This window comes from Dasypus novemcinctus, chromosome 10, assembly GCF_030445035.2.
Source record: "Dasypus novemcinctus isolate mDasNov1 chromosome 10, mDasNov1.1.hap2, whole genome shotgun sequence".
Classification (NCBI taxonomy): Eukaryota; Metazoa; Chordata; class Mammalia; order Cingulata; family Dasypodidae; genus Dasypus; species Dasypus novemcinctus.
This window is the reverse complement of record NC_080682.1, coordinates 36,365,357-36,374,477: the sequence shown is the minus strand read 5'-3', so window position 1 is coordinate 36,374,477 and position 9,121 is coordinate 36,365,357.

Below are 9,121 nucleotides of genomic sequence, written 5' to 3'. Positions count from 1 at the left end.
GATGATCATCCTCGCCTCCCTGTTAGCTGACCTGTGTAAGTCCAATAAACTGGAGAGTAAGTTTTGCAACTTTGCTGAGGCTCAGGGCCAGCTAACATATGGAGAGTCCAGAGATTCAAGTCTTCTGAGCATATACCATCCCCAGCACCAACCTAAGTTCAGTAAAAGTGACAGAAGAGGCATGTTTAGAGAGGTCACATCTGAGTCCAATTCCATCACACTCAGGAACACAAATTCCAAAATAGGTCCCACTGGCAAGACACTGAGCTCCAGAGACATATGCCATGACTGTAGAACTTGTGGGTCTTCATAGCTCACAGGAGCACCACTATCTGGCATTTTTATATAGTTTGGCTGTCTCTGATGTTTTTGAGATTTGCATAAACATGAACACTCAGATGACCTCCTGACTCATTTTGAAGTATCTAAGCCATATAAACTCATTTGTCTTTACCATTTCCCTCTTCTATTCAAGGTATTTTTCTAGTTGCATCATTAGCTGGTGATTGGTAATAATCTCTTGGCACCAGGGAGGCTCATCCCCAGGAGTCATATCCCATACTAGGGGGAAGGCAATGCATTTACATGCTGAGAGTGGCCACACTGAGCAACATAGAGGTTCTCAGAAGGTAACTCTTAGGCACCTTGCAGCTCTAGGTCTAGTTGACATTTTAAGCACACAGGCTTATAAGCATAGTCATCAGTATCAAGGGCACATCGTTGGACCACACTTCTTCACTGGTCTTTGACCTTGCACTTTGGGGATTGTTGCTGTTCCTTTGGGGAATGTGTCAGAGCTCCCTTGGATGGGAACTCAGCACTTCCTCAGTCATCGTGTGTAACTCTAACAACTTTGACAATATCCAAACATAATTATATACCCTATATATATTTCCTGGAGAACTCCCTCCCACCCATACACACTCAATAATTGACACCCCACACCAGTGTTCCTCCCCTGTCATAGTTGAACCCATCTGTGATCCAAAACTTCTTCAAAAATGATGCCTAATATATTGCCAAATTCAATTAGTAGGAAAATGAAATTGTAGTGATAGGTTTACAGATTACAAATAGAATAAATAATTTAGAAAAAAACTAAAATAAAGTGAAAAATAAATTGGGGTATTAAGAAATGAAAAATATCATAAAACTTTGTTTTTGACATTTTGCCTTTCATCACTGTAATAGGTATTGCCCTGTATGAACAGTGGCAAGGCAATCTTCCATTCCTTCCTCAGTGTCTACATACTTTTTAAAAAAAAAACTTTTTATTACATCTTCAAAAGAGTTTTAGATCACAGTAAAGTCACATATACAATATAGGGGACTCCCATATACCCAACATCAAACTCTTTCCCCTCTTCTCCAGTAATGGTCTTTTTACATGTGGATGTTATATTTGCTACTGCTGATGTAGTTATTTAAACATAGCTACCAAACATGATTCCATTATGGTTTATATTTTAGACTGTATATATTTTATAAAATTTTGTTTACATTATGGTTTACATTATGGTTTACATTTTAAACTATACATTTTATAAATTTTTGGTGAAATTTAACACTGTCTCTAGCCATCGTGGCATGATCTTGTGGAACATTTCCACTGCCCCCAGTTAACCCCTCTCCCATCTATTCCTCTCTGCCCCTACCCTTGGGGGTCCCAGTGACAACCAAGCTTAACTGCTTGAAGGACAAGATTCATAGATACTTGCAGCAATGCTGAGGGCTTGACACAATAGTCTGTCCTCCCTAGCTGGGATCCACCCATGCTCTTGTGAGATACCTTCTCCTCTGTTTGGAAACATCAGGCCTCCCCAGGAAGGGGATCCAACACTTTCCCACTCATTGTATGGGCCTCACACACTGATATAACACATAATGACAAGACAAGCACTCACACACTCCCTAGATGCCTGCTCCAGGTGCACCCTGTTCCAGATGTCCCCCATTAAACACTTAAACAAGTAACCCTTCCTTATTATATTTTTAAAAGATTTTTTTCAACATTATAGCTTCAACCATGTACCTGACAATCTCCCATGTTTGCCTACTCCCCCCAAACTCTCCCCGCAATTACATGGACCATCTGATCTATCTTGTGAACCCTAGCTCCACTCAAGCCTGCAAAGCCCTACCCGATAGTATCCCTATGCTCCGTCCGGTCTTATCCCTTCACTGCGCAACTACTCACCTCCACGTTAGAGTCTCCCAGTGCCCCTTCCTAGAGGAAAACTGTTTACTGTAACCTAAGATTTTTCTAACATTTTTTCATATACAAGCATATTCACATAATGTGTATGCATATATGTTTATGTCATTATTGTGTGCTAGAATTTACATTTTACTATTCAGTATCTTGATGTGCTTTCCATACCAGTCCATAAAGATGTAACACAGTCTAAGTTATCTTCATTATACATGACTTAGTTTTCTAACTGCTATCACAAGTACTGTCAAAATGGAGGCTTAAGATAGACCTTGGCAGAGATGGTGGCAAATTTCACCATGCGGCAGTTGATTTTGGTGAGAAAGTATCCCTGATGGTACTTTGGTTTGGATTTTTCACAGCCATGGAACTGTATGCTTTTACTGCAAATAAATCCCCTTTGAAAAATCTAACCCATTTCTGGAATTTTGCATCAGCAGTCCTTTGCAAAGCTGAAACAAGAGGCTAGAAGGCTTGCCTCTTCTAGGGGTAAGTATCTTCTGGCTGGCTGGCCATCCTCAGGGTTCTTTGGCTTTTCTCTGTCAGTTATAGGGCAATGTCCTCTACTTTCTCTTCTGGCTTCTGCTGACTTCTAGCTCCCTGCTCCTCCACTAGGCTTTCCCTTCATAAAGCCTCCAGTAATAGTGTTAAGACCCAAGCTTATTCATTTGGACCACCCTGACTAAAAATAACGTCTATATCAGGTTCTGTGGACAATGGGTTCACACCCAAAGGAATGGATTAAAACAGAAAACTTGACTTTTTCTGATCCCATTGCATTATATTCCATCAAAAAGTATGCTAAAATTAATACATCAACTCCTCTTCATGTTTTGTCCAATCTTCGTGTATGAAAAATATTTTTTCAATAAATATCTGTCCTTTTGAGTATGTGCAAGTGTGAGTTCTCAGAAGTAGAATTTGTGGTTCAAATTGTGTATGTATTGCATTAGTCTGCCAAAGGGATCTTGATGCAAAGTATCAGAAATCTGTTTGCTTTTATGAAAGGTATTTATTTGGGGTAAAAACTTATAGTTACAAGGACCTAAAGAGTCCAACTCAAGGTTACTTTCTCACCAAAAGCAGCTACCATCTCTTGAAGCAAGATGGCCATTGATCTTTGCTTAATCTCTCTTTCCTGGACTTCATCTTATTCTTAAGTCTCCATGTGTTCAGCTTCTTGAGTTCTGCGTTACTGATGTGGTTCAATCAAAGCCCTAATCTTAAAGGCAATTTAATCAAGACATATCAGCTGAATATAATACAATAAAGAGGTATCCAACCCACAAGAATGGATTCATTTGCAAATATAACCTTTCTCTTTTTTTGGTGTTCATAAAATAATCTCAAACTGCCACCTGTATTTTCAAAGTTACTGTTCAAAATCATGACTCAAATGCCATTCATGATGTTGTAGTCAGATTCTCCCCCACCTCCTGTAGTCAGGTCTTGGCTAACACTGATTCATTTCTTTCCCTATAATTTTGCCTTTTTCCTGAATGTTATATAATTTGAATTATATACTGTAGAATTGTTTGCAATCTTCCTTTTTTTGAATAGCCTAATGCATTTGAGATTTATCCTTTACATTGTCATTATGAATAGTTTATTCCTTTTCATTGCAAAGTATTATTTCACATATGCATGTATCACAGTTTCATAATCTGTTCCAGTTGAGAGATATTTGAGTTGCCTCCAGCTATTAGAAATTATGAAGAAAATTACTAAGAATATTTATATGCAGTTTTTTGGTGTTAATACAAGAATTTTCATTACAGTTAATTAAAGACCTAGGAGTGGGGTTGCTTGGTTGTGTAGTAAGTGTAGGTTTGACTTCAAGTGCAACTGCCAAACTGTTTTCCAACTTTAGCATTTACTTTACCACCAGAAAAAAATGATTTTCCAGTTCCTCTACATCTTTGGAAGCACTTGGTATTGTCAGTTCTTAAAATTTCAATCATTCTAAGAAGTAAGTAGTGCTATAGTGGTATCTTGTTGTGATTTTTTAGCATGTCCTGAATGAATAGTGATATTGAGAATATTGCATGTGCTTTTATTTGCCATTTATGTACTTTCTTTCATGAAATGTCCTTTCAAATCTTTTGATCATTTTACATTGAGTTGTTTGCTTTAATGTTAATGAAAGTTGGGAGTTCTTTATATATTGTAGAACACAAGTCCCTTATCAAACATGTGATTTACAAATATTTTCTCCTGTGGTTTGTCATCTGAAGAGCAGAACCCCACAATTTCAATAAAATGCAGTTTATCAATTTTTTTTCTTTTATCATGTTTTTATTGTCATATAGGAAATATTTGCCTAACTCAAGACCATATAATTGTTCTCTTTTGTTCTCTTGAGGATATTTTATATGAATGTATAAATTATTATAGACATATAAAATATGTTCATTGTTTTACTTTAGGGCATTCTTTCTCTTTCTCATATATATATATAGAGAGAGAGAGATTCATTTATAATTTTTCTGAAATGTTTGAGTAGTTGCAAATATGATAAACCTTTAAATCTAATTACTACTATATAGAACAGGGAACTAAAAAATATTTCTAAAAATAAGTAATATTCATGCATAACTACAGTAGTCATCAAAATTAGATATTAACATTCATATAATATTAATATCAAATCTACAGACATTATTGTAATTTCACCAATTGTCATAATAATATCCCTTTTATTGAAAAAAAGATTCCAAGATCATATACTGCATTCAGTTGTCAGGTGTCTTTAATCTCCTTTAACCTGAAGATATTACTAAATCTTTGTATTTCATGACATTGACAATTTATGGAGTATGGGCAAGGTATTCTAGAGATGGCATTACATTCTTCAGTTTGAGTTTGTCTCATGATTCCTCATATTGACGTTTAGATTATGCACTTTTGGAAGGAATAACATTCAAATGAAATGTCATTAAATTTCTTCTTAGAGTATATTTAGTTCGCTAATGGCTGCCATGGCAATATACCAGAAATGGGATGGATTTTAAAATAGAGATTTATTAATGCATAAGCTTACAGTTCTGAGGCCATGAAATCTGGGTGGAAAAGTTGGGTCCACCCTTGTGTTACAGAGTGCAGGTCATCTTCCCTGGTGCTTGGAGGGGGCAGGCCTTCCATCTCATTGTTTAGGGAGAAGACTGCCTCCCCAGTGGTCAGAGAGGGTTTGACGTATCTCAGTTTTCAGAGAACCTGTCTCTCATCCTGATTTTTGGACTGGCTGGAGCCTTCATCCCAGTGTTTGAGGGGAGTAGAGACACTAAGTCAGCACTTGGAAAGGATAGAGCAGTTGCTCCATCAGACCAGGACAAAACATTTGTCCATAGGTGAATCTGAGAACTTAAAGTGTAATAGAATTTGCCCTGTTGCATTTTGAATTTCTTTGCGAACCACTGTTGCCGAGTTTTCTCTAGGTTCTTGGCTAAGCCTCAAGAAATGAATTTCAAAAGCAAGCCATGTTAGTTAGGCCAGGAATGTATTAAGGCATGGAGAGAGGAGAACTGGAACAAAATAACAGATTAAGATTACCAGGTAGAGAGGAAGGGGCTGAAAAGAACTAAAGAGAGGTGATTTACAGACTACAATTCTCCAACAGATTACAAATAACCCAGGTTTTACTTGCATGTTGCTCTAACTGGGCGAAGGAGGGTAGGGAAAGGCCAAAACAAGGGGGCAAAGAAGAGAATAACAGGGATGGCTTGATTTCCTGCTTCCTTTTTAAATCATGAATTATTCTGCCCCTTTGCTAGTAACAGTGGAGTCCCAGCTGTTTGCTGTTTTGATTGATTACCTGCCCCCATCATTCTCCCAGGAAGGCCTGATAATAGGGCCCCTGAAAAATATCCTGGGCTTCTCCTGGCTTCCCAGGAAAATCTTGTTCCAAATGGGATATCTCAAAAGGGCCTTCCAGCAACCATCTTGGGGGTACCAATGTCCACAAGGGCTTCTTGCAAGTTTCCAGATGTATCTATTGATTCCCTGTTTTACTAGCCTGCCTCACCATGACCCCTAATTTCCTTTCAATTTCTCCCTTATGGAATGGGAATGCTTATCGTATAGTCTTTTCATTGTATATTGGAAGTAGATCACTTGTTTTCTAGATTTGACAAGTCAACAGATAGAGGAGAATTATATCCCAGGATAGATCAAACCCATAACTGATTTTGATGACACTTTGTATTTAGCTTTGATTCTGAAGTGACTTTAGGTATTTGGTATACTGTGATGGAATTTATGTATTTTGTATCTGCGAAGAACATGTTTTTAGAGGATTGGAGAGTGTACTGTGATGGTTTGAAGCTATGTATGTAACCCATGAAAACCCTGAGCCTCAACAGACTTCAGCTCCTACACGCTGGTTTATTGGACTTACCCTACTCAGCTAACATGGAGTTGAAGAATGTCAACCACCACACCATGGAGCCAAGAGTGCCTACAACTGAAAGCAGAAGGATTGCACCCAGCATCCATGTGGAATCTAAGCCCTCTCTTTACATAGATGTGGAATGGACACAACCAATCCAAGGTCCACAGGATGGAGGAATAGAGTAAGGATTAGAGTGGACTTACTGATACTCTATTCATGAACTATTGTGGTTAGTAATTGAAGAAAATGTGGCATTGGTGTGGAAAAAGTGGCCATGGTGGCTGCTGGGTGTGGGGAATGGGAGGAAGAGATGAGATCTGGAGGCATTTTTGGGACTTAGAGTTGTCCTGGGTGGTGCTGCAGGGACAATTACTGGACATTGTAGATCCTCCCATGTCCCAATGGATGGAACGTGGGAGAGTGTGGGCTATGATGTGGGCCATTGACCATGAGGTGCAGCGATGCCTAGAGATGTATTCACCAAATGCAATGAATATGTCATGATGATGGAGGAGAATGTTGCTATGGGGTGAGTAGTGGGTTGAGGGGAGTGGGAGGTACATGGGGACCTCATATTTTTTTAATGTAATATTTAAAAAAATGAATTAAATAAATAAATAAAAAACATAATATTAAGAATAATCCATTCCCGTGGGTATGAACTCATTGTAAATAGGATCTTACTTTATATATTTTCACTATTTTTCAATAAATTTCTATACCAATAATTTCTGTCTTATGTTTACTATTTCTGTTCTGCATAATTCTGAGTTTATTTTGTTTTCTTTTCTAATTTCTTTTTTTTAAATCACTAATTGCTTTTTAAAAATTTATTTATTTATTTATTTTTAATTTTCCCTACCTCATTGTTTGTGATTATTGCCTGCTTTCTGTATCCACTTGCTGTGTTCTCTCTGTGTCTGCTTGTCTTCTCTTTAGGAGGCGCTGGGAAATGAACTCCCATGTGGGACAGAGGTGCTCAAACACTTGAGCTACCTCCACTTCCTGCTTTGTTTTCTCTCTCATTTTGTGTTCTCTTTAAGTCTCCTTGTAGTTTTATTTTGTTCTGTCAGCTCACTCACCAGTCTAGCACCAGGTAGCTGTCTTTCTTGTCTTCTCCAGGAGGCACTGAGAACCAAACCTGGGACCTCACATGTGGTAGGTGGAAACTCAATCATTTGAGCCACATCCACTTCTCTCCTTTCCAGTTTCTTGAGACCAAATTATAGTTCTTTTATTTTCATCTTTCTTGTTACCTAATAATTGCATGTAAAGCTATAAACTTCGATCTAGGAATTCCTTTAGGTAATCCAATATATTTTAATATTTTTCTTTTATTATAGTACTGTAAAAAATATTTTGTAATGATGTGTGATTTTTCTTTATCCCCTGGGTTATTTAGAACAATAATTAGAAAATTCTTAGTTACATTTTTATTATCAAATTCTGATTGAATTCCATTATTATCAGGCATATATTCATATATAATTTAAGTCCTTTCAAATGTGTTGCAACTTGTTTTATCACTGGACATATTTGTCTATTTAGATTAATGTTCCATGAGCACTTTGAGACAAATAAAATTATCCCATATGTTCTTTATCTTCTCCCTTCTCATTCCTCTATTTTGTTTAATTTTTATAATAAAGGGTTCCAGATTCATATTACAATTACCTAGCACTTTATTCTACTGTACATACCTTTTTACTTGAGAACTATTTTATGATTTTTTCTTTCAGTTATATAATCAGATTTTATGCTAATAGATTATTGTATTAGAAATTTTATTGCAATATTAGTAATAACAGTTGTCTAATAATTTCTTAACATGAAATCCTAAATGAAAATTTATAAATATGATATATTTTAATTTTAAGTATTTATTGTTAAAATATTATTAAGAAGAATGTGAAAATTTCAATTTAAATAAATTACATCACCATTTGCTAATAAAATTGTATGAAATTTTTCTTTTGTAATTTTAAGCAAGGCTTTTTAAATTGCGAAAGAGACACACTTATGTGCATTTTGACAATAGAGATTTCTTATAGTGATACACAGAGAAATTAGAAACCTAAGCATTTATACAGGCAAAAGAATTTCATTGTATCAAGAACAACAGGTCTTATGGAGAATAAGGGCATGCCACAGCATCATTCATGATACATCCTGAATTCTAATTAAGATTATTTAGGGCTGATAATAATGAAGAGCTGAAATAACTGTGATTTTTAACAAGGTAGAATCAGACTTTTTTTGTTTGTTTATTTGTGTAATGTTTTTCTTTTTGTCGTGTACGAGTACTACAGAGGCTATCTGAAGGTGGTTCCAAACATTTAGGGACAATGCTTTCTACTCATCAGCAATGATTAGCTCAAGCCTTCCACTCTTATGATCTGCTCATGCTCACAGGGTAGTTTTTGATTTCCAGACAACTTTTCAAAATTCTAGAAAGCTTAAAGGAGAATGGACTAAGGGAGCTTGAAATCTGCTTGGATCACCCCATTCCTGACATGTCCCAT